The following is a 22,101-nucleotide window of genomic DNA, read 5'->3' as shown; positions in this document are numbered from 1 at the left end:
TTAAAAGGTGCAGTAGGTATAGATACATGAAAAGATAAGCAAGGAGTAGAAGAATTGAAGAGAAGCCACGGAGGGAAAACTGACAAAAACGAAACGTTAGCCTCACTTTCGTGGTAAACAGCCAAGATACAAACGCAAGGTCAAAACGTGCGGCCTGGTTCCTGGTTTTAGATAGCTCTTGGCACGGGACACAGCACGGCGAAACGTAAGACGCGCTCTGACTCAAAATTTCATCTGTCGAATGATTGACAACGCCTCCACGATCTACCTTCATCCACAGTCAGATTGTTAAGAAATTGAAATATTGAAATCTGAAATCTAGTCATTGCACAATATTGTGCAATGATATGGTTTAGCGTCGGGAGAGCATTTGTTACCATTTTTAGCCTCTTATTTAGCAACCTGACGAGCACTGCCATAGTATTTGCATCTTCTCAAACTTTAGACTGCAGCAAATTGGTTTTGTCAAATAACGGCATAGCTTTTGAAACTAACCACTTAATAGAATAAGACAAGAATTGTTGAATTCATACGAGAACTTACTGAAACGGTAACGATAACAGTAGAAAATATCTAATATTTGTGGTACCGTAGATTTAGTGTGTGTGTGTCTGTTTCTCTCTCCTTCCCCCCACTCCCTCCCTCTCTCTCTCTCTCTCTCTCTTTCTCTCTCTTGCTTTTCAGCTTAGTTTGCAAACCTATAGTTGACTAATGGGAGCCAAATTCGGTAAAGTCAGTTTGGTTTCCGGAGAAATGTACGAACACGTGAGGCCATACTGATCCTACAATTTATCTTTTAAGGTAGACTAAAGAAACAGGACCTATGTTTGCAGCATTTGAAGTATTAGAGACAGCTTTTGACAATGACGACTACAGTATTTGAACTTTTCGAGGTAGAAGGGATAAAAAAAGCCCCAGAGAAAGTTTATTTGCAAATTTGACAGCAACCAAACTACAATTATAAGGTTCGAAAGGCATGAAAGGGACGCATTGAGAGTCAGACAGGTTGTAGCGTATTTCTGATGTACGAGAGCAATCCCAAAAGTAAGGTCTCCTATATTTTTTATAAGTACATAGACCTGTTTATTTCTACAGTTGTTTACATCAGTTTACAGCTTGAACATTATTAAGCTATTTTTCGACATAATCACCATTTCTGTCAAACTGTCTGGCAGATTAAAATTGTGTGGCGGACCGAGACTCGAACTCGGGACCTTTGCCTTTCGCGGGCAAGTGCTCAGCTGGAAGAGCACTTGCCCGCGAAAGGCAATGTCCCGAGTTCGAGTCTCGGTCCGGCACACAGTTTTAATCTGCCAGGAAGTTTCATATCAGCGCACACTCCGCTGCAGAGTGAAAATCTCATTCTGGAAACATCCCCTAGGCTGTGGCTAAGCCATGTCTCCGCAATATCCTTTCTTTCAGGAGTGCTAGTTCTGCTAGGTTCACAGGAGAGCTTCTGTAAAGTTTGGAAGGTAGGAGACGAGGTACTAGCAGAAGTAAAGCTGTGAGGACGGGGCGTGAGTCGTGCTTGGATAGCTCAGTTGGTAGAGCACTTGCCCGCGAAAGGCAAAGGTCCCGAGTTCGAGTCTCGGTCCGGCACACAGTTTTAATCTGCCAGGAAGTTTCATATCAGCGCACACTCCGCTGCAGAGCGAAAATCTCATTCTGGAACCATTTCTGTCGATGCATTTTTGTAGACGCTGTGACAGTTTATGTATGCCCATGTCACACCAGCTCACCGCCATGCTGTTAAGAATGTTATGAACCTCTTCTTTCACCTCGTCGTCGGAGCTGAATCGCTGGGACCACAATTAACGCTGACAGGTACTGTGAGACTCTGAAAAAACTCAAACGGCCAATTCAGAACCGGAGAAGATGAATGTTGAGCAAGGGCGTACACATTCTCCATGACAACGCTCACCCACACATCGCTCGGTAAACCGTTGCCCTCCTGCAACAGTTTCAGTGGAACATAATCACACATCCACATAGTCCTGACTTGGCACCCAGTGACTATCACCTGTTCCCTACGTTAAAAGAACATTTGGCCGGAAAGAGATTCAGCTCCGACAACGAGGTGAAAGAAGAGGTTCATAACTTTCTGAACAGCTTGGCGGCGAGCTGGTATGACATGGGCATACAAAAACTGCCACAGCGTCTACAAAAATGCCTCGACAGAAATGGGGATTATGTCGAAAAATAGCTAAATGTTCAAGCTGTAAAGTGATGTAAACCAGTATAGAAATAAACAGGTCTGTGTACTTATAAAAAAGTACGAGACCCTACTTTTGCGATTTCCCTCCTATTTAATATGTAATAGCGCAAGCTCTGAAGTAAACCAAATAGAAATTTGAAAAAAGAATTAAAACTGAGAAACAAGAAATTGAAATTTCGAGGTTTTGCCGATGACGCTGTAATTCTGTCAGTGACTGCAAATAACTTGGAAGAACAGTTGAATGGGAAACATAGTGTCTTGAAAATAGGCTATAAGAGAGACATAAACAATGTAAAACAAGGAAATGGAATGCAGTAGAATTGAATCAGGCGATACCGAGAAAACTAGATCATAAAATGAGCCAGTGAAAGTAGCTAGTGAGTTATGATATTTAGGCAGAAGAATAAATGAAGATGACCGAAGTAGAGAGGGTGTAAAATGTCCAACGGCTATAGCAAGGAGATCTGAGAAAGAGAAATTTGTCAAGATCTAAAAATAAATTTAAGTGCCAGGAAATCTTTTCGAAACGGTTCAAATGGCTCTGAGCACTATGGGACTTAACATCTGAGGCCATCAGTCCCCTAGACATAGAACTACTTAAACCTAACTAAACTAAGGACATCGCACACATCCATGCCCTAGGCAGGATTCGAACCAGCGACCGTAGCAGTCGCGCGGTTCCAGACTGAAGCGCCCAGAACCACTCGGCCTCAGCGGCCGGCGATGTCTTTTCTGAAGCATTTGTCTGGAGTGTAGCCTTGTACAGAATTGAAACCTGGACGATGAGCCACTCAGCCAAGAATAAAACAGAAGTGTCAGAAATAGGGGGCTACAGGAGAGTGGTGAAGTTTAGACGGGTAGATCACGTAACTAATAGGTGGGCACTGAATAGAACCGGGGAGAATGGACATTTGTAGCACAACCTGACTAGAAGAAGCGATCAGTTGATAGGACACGTTCTGAGGCATCAGGGGATTGCCAATTTAGTACTGGAGGGATGTGTGAGGCATAAAAATTGTAGAGGGAGATCAAGAGAAGATTACAGTAAGCATATTCAGGAGGATGTAGGTTGCAGTAGTTACTCGGAGACGGAGATGCTTTCACAGGATAGAGCAGCATGGAGAGCTGCATCAAATCAGTCTCTGGGCTGAAGACCACAACAACAACAACAACAACCAATAAGCGATTAATTGATTTAAAAGCTGAGCTTACAGCATGCACCAGTAATGTAATTCTTTTAATTTTTGTATACATCGAGGTGACATTGATGGGGTACCTCCTAATAGCGTATCGGAGCTCCTTTTGCTCGGCGTAATGCATAAACCGACATGGCACGGACTCAAGTCGCTGGAAATCCCCTGCAGAAATATTCAGCAAACTGTCTCTACAGCCGTCCATAATTGCGAAAGTGTTGCCGGTGCAGGATGTTGTCCACGAACTGACGCTGCCGTCGATTATGTCATACAGATGTTCGATGGGATTCGTGTGGGGCGATCTGGTTGACTAAATCGTTCGCAGGAACTGTGCAGAATGTTCCTCAAACCAATTGCGAACAACGGTGGCCCGATGACACCACATCGTCGTTTGGGGATATGACGTCCGTGAATGGCTGCAAATTGTCTCCGAGTAGCCAAACGTAACCATTTTCAGTCAAGGGCCATTCCGTGTAATCACAGCTCACAACATAACGGAGCCACCACCAACTTGCGGAGTGCCTAGTTGACAGCTTCGCGGAGTCTGCGTCACACTCGAATCCCAGGAGAAGCTCTGCAGACGATGTCATGCTGTTAGCAAAGTCACTCGGGTTGGTCCTCTGATGCCATAGCACATTAACGCCCTATCTGGCCGCCCTAACGTTTTCACGTGTATCGCCCGAGCGCAAATGACAGCTCCGCTTTTTTTTTTCCTTTATTGTATTTCAATTCCCCATCGGGGCGGGCTGGCAGCAGCATAGGCGCTGCTCTTCAGCCGAAAGACATAGAACAAAACAATAGAAGACATTTAAAAACAGCAATGGAGAGAATAAGGTGAACATAGATATAAAAAAAGGGGAACATCACGGAAGGCAATAGACAAAAAACGGGGTGACTTTAAAATGGAGATAAAAAACTGTTTAAAAGTAGCACACAAAAAAGGCCACACACTGCGACGGTTAAAAGAACACAAGGCACAGTACGACTGGAGCATAAAGGTAGCAACGGATGGCATAGCACATAACGTAACACTGACGGCGAACCTCAAGGCAGGACACAATTAAAATCACACCTCTTGACGCACACGAGAAACAGCACTAAACAACACTGATGTGGCACACTGACGAAGAGCAAGACAGAGGATCTGCCAGGCGCAAGGGGATGATGGAGACCTGAAGGGTGGGTGGGGAAGAGGTGGGGGAGGTGAGCGGGGGGCGCGCGGAAGAGGGCCAGGTAGGGAGGGATGTGGGAAGGAGAAAGGCAAGTATGGGGTGTAGGGTCTCGGGGGGGGGGGGGGGGGGGACGGAGGAAAATCCGCTCTGGGAGAAGGAGGAAAGAGGAAAACACACCTCCGCCACTAAACTGCTCTTTTATACCTTGTGTACGCGGTGCTAGCGCTGTCTGCACACGTGGAAGTCACTGTCTCCAGACTTATGCCACCTCAGTGCGATTTACTCAGTACATCTGTGTGAGCAGACAGCGCACTTGTGCAGTGTCATTTGGTTAACCAACGATTTTATTGGATATCGTGTCTTCCTGTCTAGTACAATCTCTTTTGGGTGCTGCTACTTACTGGACATCTGTTCCGCCGTACTTTGAAAGCCTCTTTAAAGAGTGCTAAAACGTTAAAAAGACTCTTTTTACAAAGATATTTATAGCTTTAATGCAGTTCGTGTCTTGAGTTCTGCGTGAATTTATTACAAGTTCACAGCAGTTTATTTCGCACACAAAAAGACGACCGCTTAGACTGTGAAACCAAGGAGCACAAAATATGTAAGCATGTCTACTGAAGACTCTTACAAAAATAAGAGCGATGATGAGCTGTGTTAATAAGGATCTGCTGTATTGTGGTCAGTTCATCCATTTCAAGAGAACTATTTGGTGAACTAGTTTTCATTCCAGCGTGCTGCATCATCAGTTTCTTTTGGACTCTGAATTATTACACGGAAACTCTAACGAGAATTATTAAATCATTTTCAGAACATTTACCGTGGGCACTTTCTAGTTAAGATAAAAATAAATAAAACGAAGAAAATTAAGTGGCGTGCAAAAAAAAAAGAAAGGAGCTGAGATTCCTGCGCTGAAGCGGTACAAAAAATACGTATATGTGTTACTGGAAAAAATGTTAATGAATAACTCACTTGGACAATAATTGGCAGCATATCTTCAGCGTGGCCTGGTGTCACTACGGTATGTTGTCAATGGCATTAAGTCAGTCATATTGTCTTCTGTGAGGCAGGAATGGAAAACAGTGTAGGTTATGAAACAGACGGCACTGTGTATTACATTACTAGACTGAAAGGACAGCTATTAACAAATGTTATGAAACAACTTGTATAAAATCTCCCAGGAAAATGATATACTGGCACTTATTTCGTGTAAGTGAAGGTGTATTGATACTGTGAGTATAAGTTACCTGGCTACAAATATCCCAGAAGAGAAACGCCAAAAGTTTCTGTTTATGTCTAAAGTTTTGAGTTCTCATTGAAACCACCGTAGGCACTACATACTAGTCGTCGCTGTGAAAACAGTACGACTCTGACACAACTTTACACATTAAACACAATACAATACCGATTAGTTGTCTAACACAGAATTAACTGGCGTTCTTCGAAGCAGTATAATCGTGCTAATTAAGAAATTTGTGAAATCTCTGTTTCCCACTGTAAACTGCAGAATTAATATACCCAACTGTGCTGACAATTCTACCTTTGTGTGTCCCACGGAAGAAAGATTATTTGACCATCACACGACACACTAGAAACGTCAACTACTTCTGGTGACACACTTTTAGTAATTTTGGTTTTGCACCAGCCAGTCACAAAATCTGACGTGTTTTACAGTTCCCGGATTACGAAGTTCCTTGGCTCAATCCTAAGAGTACCAATTTCCACAGTAAATTCTGCAGAACAATTGTTCACTGTTAATCGACATTGATTTTTGAAACCTTCCTACCCGATACTCCTATGTCAGTGAAGGTAGCCCTGTTATTACGAAAGACGGTGTCTTCCTCGCGAACACTGAGAAAGTTACGAGAAGATCACACGTAAATGCGATGTGAGGGGGAAATGTGAAGAGCTTCTCAATATGATCCTCTCCCAGCAGTGGTAACCAGAACAGGCGCCGAAAGCGCTTCCTCGTTCAGGCTTCCGACGACTGCTGCCACTGCGTGGAGGAATGTCAGGTTCCCAACTGCGGGAGCCGGCGCGAAATAACAGAGCAAGTGGCGGAACCCACACCAATGCCGGAAACAAAGCCGACTGCTAGCGCGAAAGCCGGAACCGGCGAGTACTGTCAATGCGAGTGGCACAACGGGCGCGAACTGTCAACACGAATGGCAGAACCAACGCGAGTGGCAGAACCAATGCGAATGGCAGAACCAGTGCGAACTGTCAACCGAATAGCAGAACCCGCGCCAACCGTCAACGCGAATGGCAGAACCCGCGCCGACTGTCAACGCGAGTGGCAGAACCAATGCTAACTGTCAATGCGGATTGCAGAACCAGCGCGAACTGTCAATGCGGATTGCAGAACCAGCGCGAACTGTCAGCGCGAATGGCAGAACCAGCGCGAACTGTCAACGCGAATGGCAGAACCAGCGCCGACTGTCAACGCGAATGGCAGAACCAATACGAATGGCAGAACCAACGCGAATGGCAGAAGCAGCGCCGACTGTCAACGCGAATGGCAGAATCAGCGCCAACTGTCAACGCGAATGGCGGAACCGACGCGGACTGTCAACGCGAACGCCGGAACAGTACGACACGTCAACGCGGAAAACACCGAAACCGGCACCAATCGGACCCGGAAATCGGCAGAGCACGGACGGCGGTGTAGCGTCACAGAGAGGTGTCCAGTGACCGCCGCGCGGGGTCAGACACAGACTCGGAGACCCGACCGATGCGGTGCCGGCGCCGAAACTGACGCCAAGGTAGCGGCGGCGGCTCGCCGTAGCTGCGGCTACCGGCGTCGGCCGCGGCAGAGTCCAGGAATAGCGGGCGACGCGTGCCGCGCCGCGCTACGCCACGGAATCCTCTGGGACACAGCAAAGCAGTCCCGCGGGACGTCGGCGCGGCGCACACGAACCTGGAGCCTCTTACGTCATGAGCGTGGGTGGGACTCCCTGCTTCCAGCCCATCCGCATAATGGAAACGCTGGCCGGTCCGCGCAACGGTAGCAAGTCCCAAAGCGTACGGTTCGGTACAGGTATCGGCGTGTGACGTAACTTCAGACTACAGAACTGACACACACAGGTACCTAGAGCTCCTATACAGGGTGGTCCATTGATCGTGACCGGGCCAAATATCTCACAAAATAAGCGTCAAACGAAAAAACTACAAAGAACGAAACTTGTCTAGCTTGAAGGGGGAAACCAGATGGCCCGCTAGATGCTGCTGTCATAGGCCAAACGGATATCAACTGCGTTTTTAAAAATAGAAACCCCCATTTTTTATTACATATTCGTGTAGTACGTAAACAAATATGAATGTTTTAGTTGGACCACTGTTTTCGCTTTGTGACAGATGGCGCTGTAATAGTCACAAACATGTGGCTCACAATTTTAGACGAGCAGTTGGTAACAGCTAGGTTTTCTAAATTAAAATACAGAACGTAGGTACGTTTCAACATTTTATTACGGTTGTTCCAATGTGATACATGTACCTTTGTGAACGTATCATTTCTGAGAAAGCATGCTGTTACAGCGTGATTTCCTGTAAATACCACATTAAAAATGGTTCAAATGGCTCTGAGCACTATGGGACTGAACATCTACGGTCATCAGTCCCTAGAACTTAGAACTACTTAAACCTAACTAACCTAAGGACATCACACAACACCCAGTCATCACGAGGCAGAGAAAATCCCTGACCCCGCCGGGAATCGAACCCGGGCGTGGGAAAAATACCACATTAATGCAATAAATGCTCAAAATGATGTTTGTCAACCTCAATGCATTTGGCAATACGTGTAACGACATTCCTCTCAACAGCGAGTATTTCGCCTTGTGTAATGTTCGCACATGCATTGACAATGCGAAAAAAATGGTTGAAATGGCTCTGAGCACTATGGGACTTAACTTCTAAGGTCATCAGTCCCCTAGAACGTAGAACTACTTAAAACTAACTAGCCTAAGGACACCACACACATCCATGCCCGAGGCACGATTCGAACCTACGACCGTAGCGGTCGCGCGGTTCTGGACTGTAGCGCCTAGAACCGCTCGGCCATTCCGACATTGACAATGCGCTGACGCATGTTGTGAGGCGTTCTCGGTGGATCACGATAGCAAATATCCTTCAACTTTCCCCATAGAAAGAAATCCGGGGACGTCAGATCCGGTGAACGTGCTCCGACGACCAATCCACCTGTCATGAAATATGCTGTTCAATACCGAGCTATGTGCCGGACATCCAACATGTTGGAAGTACATCGCCATTCTGTCATGCAGTGAAACATCTTGTAGTAACATCGGCAGAACATTACGTACGAAATCAGCATACATTGCACCACTTAGATTGCCATCGATAAAATGGGGGCCAATTATCCTTCCTCCCATAGTGCCAGACCATACATTAACCTGACAAGGTCGCTGATGTTCCACTTGTCGCAGCCATCGTGAATTTTCGGTTGCCCAATAGTGCATATTATGCCGGTTAACGTTACCGCTGTTGGTGAATGACGCTTCGCCACGTGCAAAAAAATCTGTCATCGTCCCGTAATTTATTTTGTGCCCAGTGGCAGAACTGTACATGACGTTCAAAGTCATCGCCATGCAATTCCTGGTGCGTAGAAATATGGTACGGGTGCAATCGATGTTGATGTAGCATTCTTAACAACGACGTCTTTGAGATTCCTGATTCTCGCGCAATTTGTCTGCTACTGATGTGCGGATTAGTCGCGACAGCAGCTAAAACACCTACTTGGGCATCATCATTTGTTGCAGGTCGTGGTTGACGTTTCACGTGTGGCTGAACACTTCCTGTTTCCTTAAGTAACGTACGGACACTTGGATGATGTCGTCCAGGATACCGAGCAGCATACATAGCACACGCCCATTGGGCATTTTAATCATAATAGCCATACATCAACACGATATTGACCTTTTCCGCAATTGGTAAATGGTCCATTTTAACACGGGTAAAGTATCAGGAAGCAAATACCGTCCGCACTGGCGGAATGTTACGTGATACCACGTACTTATACGTTTGTGACTATTACAGCGCCATCTATCACAAAGCGAAGAAAGTGGTCCAGCTACAACATTCGTATTTCCTTACGTACTACACGAATATGTAATAAAATTGGGGGTTCCTATTAAAAAAAAACACTGTTGATCTCCATTCGACCTATGGCAGCGCCATCTAGCGGGCCAACCATAGCGCCGTCTGGTTTCCCGCCCTTCAAGCTAGACGAGTTTCGTTCTTTGCAGTTTTTTCGTTTGATGTTTATTTCGTGAGATATTTGGCCCGGTCACGATCAATCGACCACCCTGTGTACACAACAACAGCAGTGCTTTCACACTGCCATGGGTCTCTCCTGTTTCTGGTGAACACTCGCCGTCGAGGACAATGTACTGGGTTGTATTATTTAAGAGGTCGTCGGGCCACTGACATGTGTGTGAACTTATCCCATACGCTCGTACTTTCGTTAATAACCTCCAATGGAGCCATGTGTCAAATGCTTACTATAAATCTAGAATCTTCGAATCTGCCTGTTGCTCTTCAACCACAGTTCGCAGTATATCATTTGAGAAAAGGGCAAGCTGAACTTCGCACGAGCGATGCTTTCTAAAACCGTGCTGATATGTGCTGACATAAGCTTCTCAGCCTCAAGAAAGTTTGTTATATCCGAACTGAGAATATGTTCAAGGATCCTGCAGTAAAGTTATATACTGGAGTCATCTGCACTTTTTCCAGTCGCTTGGGACTTCGTGCTGGGTGAGAAAGTCATGATAAGTGTAAGCTGGGTACGGGACCAATGCCATAGAGTAGTCTTTGTAAAACCGAATTCGGATTGCATACGGGCCTGGCTATTTATTTATTTTCAAGTCTTTGAGTTGTTTCTCTATGACAGTTGAGCTTGTTTCTATATCCGTACAATCAGTAGCTCTGTGAAACGTAAAATTTCACGGCCGGAAAAGTCACAGTATTAATAAATGTTCCGAGCTATTATGCCGAGATCGAATGGAGTTCACCTTAAAACCCATAATTCGTCCCCAACTGCGGAGGACAATCCGCCTTGAAAATGTCCTCCGCAGTTGCGGACGAAACGTTGGGTTATAAGGTGAACTCCATTCGACCTCGGCATAATAACCCGGAACATTTATTAATATTGTGAATCAGTAGATCTGCATTGAATCTAAAAGTCATACACCAGGCCAGGAATGCATTTATTGCTCATACGATGAGTTTCGGAATTCATCCGTCTTCAGATATCCAGGTGCGGTTACTGCACGTAGAAATGGTGTTTGGAGTCGTTTGTGAAACAAACATTCGCAGGCTAGTCAGTCTGAATGGAGAACTGTTGATGACTATAATAATGGTCGTCTGTCTGACTGAACTATGGGCTGTAGGACGACATGATTTTGCAGGTGCATCCAGTGGTATATGTGGGTACAGTCTGCGAAATGAGTTGAGAAGAGAGTTAGAAGTAAAGAAGTAATAAATTAAAACGTCACACATGATGCGGCACACAGATCTAAGTGTTTATGATATCATATCTCCTGCGTTAATTGTCATAGAATGATAATTTTTCTGGTAAGTTCAGTGGCATATGCAAATATTGTCTGTAAAAAGTGTCACGAATACCGTCAGTCGTAAAGAACTAATAAGTTAAACAGTTACGCTTCATGTAGCAGTTTTCTGCAAGAAAAGCGAAAATTTAGTATGTGAAAAACATTTTTCCGTTCTTCATTTTCTGGATGTCGTCAGAGAGAAAAAGTTCAGCAAAGTTTCGGAATTATGTGTAAAGTCTGTTGCAAGCGTAAAAGTGCTCTGATTGTCAAATACTGGATGACTAAAAGTATGGGTATTCTTGCGTCTTGGGCAACAGTGGTTTGATAGTTGGGTGGTTGCTACACCTACAGTGACTCCTTCCAGACAGAAAGTGATATCCATACCAAGTCTCGTTGAAATCGGTCAAGTAGTTTACGAGGAGATGGGGAACATACATACATACATATATACATACATACATTTCTACACCGAAGAGCCAAAGACACTGGTACAGGTGTCTAATATCGTGTAGGGCCCCCGTGACCACGTAGAAGTGCTGTAACAGGACGTGGGAGGGACTCGACTAATGTTTGAAGTAAAGATGGAGGGAACTGACACCATGAATCCTGCAAGGCTGTCCATAAATCCGTAAGGGTACGAATTGTTGGAGATCTGGTCTGAATAGCACGTTGCAAGGCATCCCAGATACGCTCAGTAGTGTTCATGTCTGCGGAGTTTTCTGGTCAGCAGACGTGTTTAAACTCGGAAGTGTTCCTGGAGCCGTTCTGTAACAATTCTAGACGTGTGGGATGTCGCAGTGTCGTGCTGGAATTGCCCAAGTCCGTCGGAATGCCCAATGGGCACGAATGGATACAGCTGATCAGACAGGATATTTACGTACGCGTCACCTGTCAGGTATCTAGACGTATCAGGGCTAACATATCGTTCCAGTTGCGCACGCTCCATACCATCACAGAGCCTCCACTAGCTTGAACAGTCCCCCTGCTGACATGCAGGGCTCATGTATTCATGAGGTTGTCACCCTACTCGTACACGTCCATCCGTTCGATAGAATTTCAAACGAGACTCGTCCGACCAGGGAATATGTTTCCAGTCATCAACAGTTCACTGTCGGTGTTGACGGGCCCAGGCGAGGCGTACAACTTTGTGTCGTGCTGTAATCAAGGGAACACGAGTGGGTTTTCGGCTGCGAGAGCCCATATCGATGATGTTTAGTTGAATGATTCGCACGCTGACACTTGTTGATGGCGGAGCTTTGAAATCTGCAGCCATTTATGGAAGGCTTGCACTTCTGTCACGTTGAGCGATTCTCTTCAGCCGTCGCCGGTCCCGTTCTTGGAAGATTCTTTTTCCGACCGCAGCGTTGTCGCAAATTTGATGTTTTACCGGATTCCTCTTATTCATTATACACTAGTGAAATGGTCATACGGAAAGATCCCCACTTCTTCGCTAACCTCCGAGATGCTGTGTTCCACCGCTCGTGCGCCGACTGCAGCGGCACGCTCAAACTCACTTAAATCTTGAAAACCTGCCACTGCAGCAGCAGTAACCGATCTAACAACTGCGCCGGACACTTGTGGTGTTGTATAGGCGTTGCCGACCGCAGCGCCGTGTTCTGCCTGTTTAAATGTCTCTGTATTTGAATACGTATGCCTATACGTATCAATATATTATTGATCAACTACTGCCCTCTATAACAGACATTTTCAACGATTCATTAAACACAAGTGTTTTCCCTGAGGCCTAGGAACTGGGACAAATTAAGCCACCGCCTAAAAAGAACATCGGCACAGCACCCTCTGACTACCGCCCCACCTGCCTTCTTCCTGCACTATCAAAGGCCTTAGAATATATAGTCCATGACCATCTCACCAACTACCTAACAACCTACTAGACGAATACCAATGAGCTTTCCGTAAACATCGACGCACAACATTCGCACTGATAAAGGTGACAGATGACCTGAAACTTGCCATGGACAGTCCAGAAGCGACTATCATTTGCTTCTTAGATTTCAGAAATCATTTGATACTGTCGGCTTCGACATCTTACTAGCCAAACTTAGCGGCCTAAATTTCTCACCAAGTGCAGTGCAATGGTTTCGCTCATACATGACGTCTCGTCAGCAACGCGTCCTATCCGGGAATATGAAATCACAATGGCGGCAGGTAGTGTCAGGCGTTCCCCAAGGCTCAGTACTAGCTCCCATACTCTTGTCTCTGTATGTCTACGATGTGTCATCGGTTCTGACCTATTGCAAGTATCATATGTATGCTAATGACCTTCAGTTGTATCTAAGTGCGAAACAAAGCAATCTTAAGAAAGCTATTGAAAATTTCAATACTGACCTCGATGCACTATCAAAATGGGCACAGGAAATGGGACTAACAGTAAACCCATCTAAAACCCAAGCGGTACTTGTTGGTCACTCTAAGCTCATTAGCCCAAAACATCGGGAATCCGTACCATCTCTTACCCTAAATGGAACAAATATTAACTTCTCTCCCTCAGCAAAGAGTTTGGGAGTAATAATAGATGAAAATCTAAACTGGACAGAGCACGTAAGTGCACTGTGCAAAAAAGCATCAGCATCCCTTCATGTCCTACAAAAATATAAAAAACTCTTCCCTTTCGATCTGAAAAAGAAATTAGTACAAACGCTTATACTCCCAATCATTGACTACAGCGATATTATTCTACAAGGCCTCTCTCAGGAAAATTCCCGACGTCTGGAACTGGTTATGAATGCCTGCGTCCGATATATCTGTGACGTTCGACTTTTTGATCACATTTCACCAGCATATGCAAAATTGTCCTGGCTGCGTGCAGAGAAACGCAGAGATTTCCATACACTCTGTCTCATCTACTGCCTTATAAATGTACATTGTCCCTCATATCTGTCCCCGTCCTTAACGCTTATGTCGGAACAACATGACAGAAACACACGTTCCCATCATAATAAAATACTCTCTGTTCCACTGCATCGCTCAGTCACCTTCTCCACGTCCTTTACAGTAGCGGGAACCCGACTCTGGAATGACCTCCCTCGTTATGTTAGAGAACTTAAAAACATGTCCGGCTTCAAAAAACAGTTAATGACGTATCTACTTAAGTAACAGTAATGCCTTCCTCTGTACATGAATGCACTTCACCTCATTACTTCCCTCTTTCCCCCTCCTTAAATCTCCCTTCCCCAAAACTCAATTGCCAATTTTTGCCATGATTATCATTATTATTCGATTTTTTTACTGTTATTTTTATTGCTTTTATCATAATTTGTAAGTATAGCACCTGTTGTAAAAATATTGCCTGCATTCACATTACTCTTTATTCATATTGTGACTAGAGTAATCTAATATTCTTATTTAAAGTGTTGTCATGATGTAACTCTGATGTGTGAAATGGTGCATGTGTGGAACTCTGGTCCGATGTAAGAGAGGGCCTGATGGCCCTAATCTGATCAGGTTAAATAAATAAAAAAAAATACAGTAGAGCGTCGATTATCCGAAGTAGTTGGGGGACATGGGTGTTCGGAAAACTGGTTTGTTCGGATAATCGAACTGTACATGTCTATTTGCCAAAAAGAAGTACTGTACAGTAAATTTATTCATAAAAACAGGCATCTCTTTTAGTATTACAAATGGTATGTGGCACAGTTTATTAAACAAAAATATATACATACTACATACGCATTTTGCATGAACAATACACACAGTATACAAAATTAACGTTTAAAAAAATCCTTTATTTTGGTCTGTCTAAGCAAGCCTACACGCTTACGAGCAGCTAAGTCACATTACAGATATCTGAAACTGGCCACTTTCATCTTGGGCTTCAAACCATCGCAAGGCAGTATCTAAACAAGTGAACGCCTCAGAAGCTGTTGGTATACTTTCACCTTCACTTTCTGGAGCACTGATTGATGAGATGCTGGCGGCGTCATCTTTATCAGTGGCGACGTTTACAATCTCGCTGTCCTGCATGTTTTGGTGTCCTGGCTCTGCATCATCGATATTCATCCATTCATGAAAGTCTTCTTCGTCACATTCGTGGCAATCTAGTGCTTGGTGTGGAAGTGAGGGGGATGATGGACGGTAGGGTGGGAGAGTAACAGGTGCGAGGCGAGCGAGTACACAGTTCGGTTAAGCGGTCGTCCGGTTGGCCGACGTTCGGGTAATCGACGCTCTACTGTAAAGCAGTTTCGTTGGCGTTTCAGTGTATAATTTATATGGTGTAGGATACTCTATGGTTTTTAGGATGTCAGAAAGCGTATCAGTATACGGACAGATGGAAGAGAAAGGAAAAGAACGGTGTGAAAGCATGAAGACAGTGGTACGACTGAAAATCTGGAAATCAGGACAAAACCACAACGAAGTTATTTCACGTCGAAGAAAGAAATGGTAAAGTGTAGGTGGTGCGTTTTGACGGAAAAACCAAGGAACAGCAACGATCAGGGAGTGGCGCGGATGTGACGCCGCCGCGGTGCAGGCTGGACGTGTGGCTGGTGGTGGCGCTGCCTCTGAACGTGGCGGCTGCGTGGACGGCGCGTCTGGGCGGCGTAAAAATACGACTCAGAGCAGGGCCACACGGGGAGCAGGGCCGGAACACGGGGCAGGCCGGTATTTCTGTACCTGGGAGCGGCTCTCTGCCCGCCAGCCAGCCAGCCAGACTGGGTCTCTGTCAGCCGACGCGCGCCGGGCAGTCGGGTAGGTCTGAGGAAGCCGTAACCAGTATGGCAGGCGAGGCGAGGCGAGGCGACGCGCTAGCCGCCCGCCGGCGTACACGGTCTGTAAACTCAAGAGCGAGCAGCGCTTTTGGTGGGGGAAGTGGCCTTTCCCGGAAGAACGCTGCCACCGGCCTACAGGGGCACCCAAAATCTGTTGCCCGTTACCTGTCTAGCGGTGTAGATCGGCGTGCAGTGATATACGTCGTTTCTGTTGTACGATCTTAGTTGCCAGCGCCAGTCAGTTAACTTCGTATACTTACTGATATACTTCGATTTCCGGACGTGATGGATAATCGTCTAGGATTGCAACAAAATGTGCAGAATACGAGGAAGATGAGGTACTTGCGGAGTAACGAGCGTTCGATCGTCTCTAATGTTATTACATCGTCTATTAAAGAGGCGACCCAAAAAGAACTGTTGGCTAATATTACCAGCCCCAATCAAAGGGCTCCAATTGATCCAAACGTCAGCCGCGTCCAATGGGACGCATAAGGAAGGAACGCGAAAATAAGCCGCATGGTTTAGTGGAATTGCCACGAAGGAATACTAATAATCTTGGGAGGAAACCGATCGTTATAGACAGTTTCTAAATCACGTAAAATCTTTGATGCTTATGGAACACTAAATCTCTATCTCGGTCACTCTTCACCTGATTCTGAGACATACTGCTTTAAATATGTGTGCAATAGCTATTCTAAACACTGCTCAAATTTTCTTCGAAACATGTACGTGGATTCTGGAATTCTAAAAGCTTGACATACGAAATGCGTTCACTTATTAACTTTTATTTTTTTATACGAACTTTATTTGTTAATCTACAGCAATGTTATCCTCTCCAAAATATTCCCATTACATACTATACACTTGTGCCAGTGGTTTTTCCAATTTCCGAAATTCTTTTGGAACTGTTTCTTCGGGGTAGTTTATAGGTCTCTTAACTGTGCATTTTTAATCTCATCCATGATTGTAAAACCGCTGTCCTTTAAGGCCTGCTTTGAATTTTATACCACTTGTATGCCCTTGGTTCACTTATAACAGGCTCACCAAAAGCAATATTTAACATTTCTAAAAATTTCATACACTTCATTCCATCCCTATAACAAAATTTAATACAGAATCTCTAATCTATTTTTATACAAAACAAATAATAGTTGATGCTACCAAAACACATGTAACCTTTTTGACAGCTGACAACAGAGTAAATACTCAATATGCATAACATTGTACACATACTTTTGAGACAGGTTTGCGAAGACAGTGACAAAAAGTAGTGCAAATCGGACTAATACAACATGCAGAATTATAAATTTCTGCTTACTTTTTAAACACTCTTCGTGTTGCAAAAATCGTTAGGTTTCAATGCAGTCCTTCAAAGAAAACATCTACCTTTTAGTAAGAAGCTATCGTTTTTTGTATCCCTTATGGTCTTAAGGCATTTGTCTAAAAATAAACGCAGCCGAGACGTATCTGTATACGGCGTCGCCACAGATTTAAATCGCGCGCCGTGGCAGGGCCGGTACTGCGTTGTGAAACGGCCTGTAGAACAACACCGACTCAAAGGAACGCCTCGGCGCTTGTTGGTGACGTCACCTCAGCTAGGCACGGCGAACGCCAGGTCTGTTGCAGGCAGAAACGCCTGGGCGTGCGTATCACTATAAATCTCTTATTTTCGGACAAAATGTTTGGTATTGTTTGGATGCTGCAGTTTTAATTAGATGAAAGATTTTCTTACTATCGTAAAGCTACAAATGAAGATCATAGTTCTGTATTACTGAATCCTGTCGAAACAAACGTAGATCAACATGAGAAGATGCTTTGTCCCATTGCAAGCTTCGGAAATTTTACATTCAAGTAACTATATTTACTTGATCCATTTTGTTATCGAAACTTACCCCAACCCCCTTACAATGAACTCGTTTCTTATATCTTTTATTTATTTATTTTCGTTTGACATCGTCACTGGAAATGTGAACTAATTTACATGTGTAAATGTCCAACTGTTGCCAGTCATTAGATTACAGTCGTTTTCAACGAAAGGAATCCTAAACAGGAAACAAAATAGCTTCATACATCGACAATACTGCTGAGCTTAAACTTTTTTAAACATGCACATTAGAAAAGATAAATATTCCCCTCTTGCAGCTGAAAGGAGAAACTTTATAAGATAAAAAATTTTATTTGATAAAACAAGTATCTCTCTTTTGCCTCTTCTTCTTTCCCCCACGCCCTCCCCCAACGTGTACAATCGCAAGATATTTCATTAACATTCAGTGCTCATCACCCCACAGTCAACCAAGATACCTAAAGAAGAGCACCAATATGCTCACAGTTTCTTGTAAAAGCAGTCCAGTACAAAAGTAACTTCCTCAGATTTACAAATAAGGTAAAGAAGCACGAATTCTGTTGCTGCTGGACCATGACGTTGTTTTTGTATGTCAATCCTTAAAACAGGTGGAAATTTAAGTTCAGGAGTACACTATTTGTTAAGAAGTGTAATGGATTGCAGAACTCTCTCAGAACAATGTGTGTTGGTCAACTACCGCCTGTGTCAGAGAGGGAGACGCCACCATTATGAGTATGCCTGCAACAGACCTGGCGTTCGCCGTGCCTAGCAGACGTGACGTCACGAACAAGCGCCAAGGCCTTCCTTTGAGTCGGTGTTGTGTAGAAGCGCCCTGTGACGTAGCTGGGTTGGCAGAGTGGGGACTCGCTAGCTCGCTCTTCAGTTTACCGAGAGACTATACCAGAGCGGCCACCGGCCGTAGCGGTAGCCCCCGCACACCGTCTCGCGAACAGCTGTCCTGCACACCGCTAGCTAGAAGCGTGCAGCGTCCCGTTTCGCCCTGACGGACGCTGCGGTGTGTAGAGTCGAGACACCGAAAGCGCTACGAACGTTGGAGACCGTTGACCTCTCAACTCACAATGACGATATGCCCGAAAGGAAGACCGTCTTGTACGTATAAGTGTTTGTACAAGTCTCTTTTCCAAATCAAGAGGGAACAACTTTTTATATTTTTGTAGGGCGTGGACTAAAGTCGATGCTTTCTTCCACACTGCATTTACATGCTTCGTCCAATTTTGATTTTCATCTATTAATACTCCTAGAGCTTTTCACCGGCCAGGGTAGCCCAGAGCGCTAATGCGTAGGTGGTGTGGAAGACGATTCACGCGGTTACACTGGACACAGACGTCCGATCCACATGGTACATCACAGTCAATAGTAAACAGATCATCCGATCAAGCCTCCACAAGATAAACATGGCGGAATCGCCTCTATGTGTAGACTGCGGGATGCCAGACACGGACGAACACCGTCTCACATGTGGCGCGGTAGAAGAAGTATGGCGCTTGGTGCGACAAATTTTGTCGTATTTTCTACGAGTGACTCCGGAACACGTTACACCTAGGTTTCTACTATATCCGGATCAACATTATTTCCCGCGCACCAAGACCAACGCTGTCACGTGGATCCGTGCGCATGCGGTACACTACTTATTTCACGGTGGACCTAAAGATGTATTCGACTTTTGGAACTACCTACAAGAACGTCATTGCAAGATCGTACGGAACCTAAAATACAGACAGTATTTTTCTAATTACTTAGGGAGTGCCCAACGCGACCCTCCACGCAGCTGGATCATCAACAGGTAGGAGAAGACACCCATTGAGTGAGCTGACAAGATTAAGTTCGATTCTCAGTGGAATAACATACGACATAGGTGAAGAGGTAATTGGATGATGAAGCGTAAGGAGAGTAGCGACACACCCTTCTGCAGCCTGTACGCAGCACTTTTTTTTTCCCATATACGTTACCTCGGTGTAGGAACGTGCCGAGATATTGTTTTCTTTACTCAGAGCACGATGCGGTGCTAGGTACATTTATTTTTGTTGTGGTATAAAGTAAAACCAAATTAAGAATGTATTAAAAAGAATAAATAAAAATAAATAAATAAATAAAAATTCCCACAAAAGATTTCCCCTTACCATCCTTGATTCCTTGATATATATATATATATATATATATATATATATATATATATATATATATATATATATATATATATATATATGTGGGCTGCTTCCTGGACTCGGGTAGGCGCACCGGCCCCGGATCGACGAGGGCTAGTGAGCCGGCTAGCCTGGATGTGGTTTTTTGGCGGTTTTCCACATCCCACTAGGTGAATATCGGTCTCATCCCCACGTTCCGTCGCAGTTACACGCGTCGCAGACATTTGGAAAACGTCCGCACTATTTCACGCTTTACACTAGACACAGACAGTTGGGGCACACTGATTCCATCCCTGGGGGGTACGGGGTGGCGGCAGGACGGGCATCCGGCCACCCCTAACACTAACACTGCCGAGTCCGTTGTAACCACGCCGACCCCACGATCGCTGCGGGACTATGGCGCAAACGAAACAAAGAAAGAATACTCCTAGAGCTTTTCCTTGAAGGAGGGTCAGAGGTATATACACATGCTAAATTAATTCAAGTTTTGTAAGAAAATATTATATCGAACCACAGATAGTCAAATGTAGCATCGATTGTCTAGCAGCGTCGCTACTCGACAGCGATCGCTGATTCAAGGTGTTGTGGATAATGCGTTGAGTAAGTGTAGATGGAGCCGTGTACGGAGGACTCTCAAGCGTAAAGACGTCTAGTATCTTGATGTGTGTTGGACATATACTTACTCGCTACGGCAGCAATGATTTTTTTATTTGCAAGATCCTATGATGTTTGCTAACTGTAAAAGGAGTCTCAACAGAAGATGGAAATAATTAACGTAAAGAAAGTTCTTTTTTACTAATGCAATGCGCGTATTCGCAAATGATGATTGAGATAATGTACAGCACTCACAGCCAATGAATTTGTAAAGCTAATTGTTAATGTATAATCAGTTTATTGAGTTAATTGTCAGCATTATTAATTTTCGAAGGTTCAAAATATAAGTTTTAAAGTTAGCGTCATGTCGTTACTTACCCCAAGCCAAAACCAGTTCCCTCACCCGTGTTATTTCTGATTAATTATTTTTCTCAAGAAGATATTGTCTCAGTCATACTCGATTTAATTAAAATGTATACTAAGCAATGGCCGTGCACAATAGGTGTACGCTAACTGTACACTTTAAAGCACCAACAAAGAGCAGTGCGAAGAGTGTTAGCATCGCCCAGATAAAGGCAAGGTATTTTTTTCAGAAATAGCATTCATGAAGCACAGGCACCATTATTTTCAAATTGGTCAAGTTTTGTTTCATTACCAGGGCCAATTTCAAATCAATAGTGTTCCATCAGATTCAGTTTTCGTGTTACGTAAATTCATAGTTCAAATGGTTCAAATGGCTCTGAGCACTATGGGACTTAACATCTGAGGTCATCAGTCCCCTAGAACTTAGAACTACGTAAACCTAACCTAATCCTAGGACATCACACACATCCATTCCCGAGGCAGGATTCGAACCTGCGACCGTAGCGGTCGCGCGGTCCCAGATTGAAGCGCCTAGAACCGCTCGGCCAAACCGTTCGGCCGTAAATTCATGCACTCTTGGTTCGGTTTAGTTATTGACAGTTTACATTCTCATAGCTAAATTAAATGTAGATTCTCGCAGTCAGAAAAGTTCACTAAAGGACAAAGGGTATAAGCGACGAGATAAAATACAAGTTCACATTCCATTCCCATTGTAACAGTCGTGTTTCAAGACTTCTGTCAATGACGTAATTTGAATCATATTTCAAGCGTACATGTTTCAAGAGATGTTCACATTTGTCACATTCACAATAAAACACGGCAGTAATTCCCGGGATTTCGGTCTAATGGTCCTAGAATGACCAACCAGTACCTCTTTGGATCTCGACTGGTTGAGTATTAACCGTACTGCGCCCATTTTGACAGTGCACATCGGTTGGTACACAGGCTCTACATAACTGTCTTGAGGTTTATTGGTTTTGCTCTTAGATACAACTCGAGGTCATCAGCGTACCTGTGGTACTTGCAGAAATACAAAAGTGATGACACATAATTGACATACAATGAAAAGAGCATAGGACCAATACCGAACCCTGGAGGATACCTCGTACAACCAGTTTATATTGTGGCATTATGGTGCCGGAGATAACCCACTGCTGGCGAGGCGTCACGTATGGAGGAAACAGTTGAACTGCACTTGGCGAGAAATTCAGGCTGCTGTGGAACTCTCACTTGATTCCTCGCTCTGAATTAATTTCACTTGTTACA

At 44.5% G+C, this 22,101-nt stretch overlaps 1 non-coding gene across 1 annotated transcript; it reads left to right on the top strand.

Moving 5' to 3' along the window:
- The first annotated feature begins 1,525 nt into the window (after positions 1 to 1,525).
- On the top strand, positions 1,526 to 1,600 carry Trnas-cga (transfer RNA serine (anticodon CGA)). The gene has a single exon. It is a non-coding gene; the product is annotated as a tRNA-Ser (tRNA).
- Positions 1,601 to 22,101: the final 20,501 nt, after the last annotated feature.

This window comes from Schistocerca nitens, chromosome 10, assembly GCF_023898315.1.
Source record: "Schistocerca nitens isolate TAMUIC-IGC-003100 chromosome 10, iqSchNite1.1, whole genome shotgun sequence".
NCBI classification, from domain to species: Eukaryota; Metazoa; Arthropoda; class Insecta; order Orthoptera; family Acrididae; genus Schistocerca; species Schistocerca nitens.
This window is presented reverse-complemented; position numbering and strand designations above follow the sequence as displayed.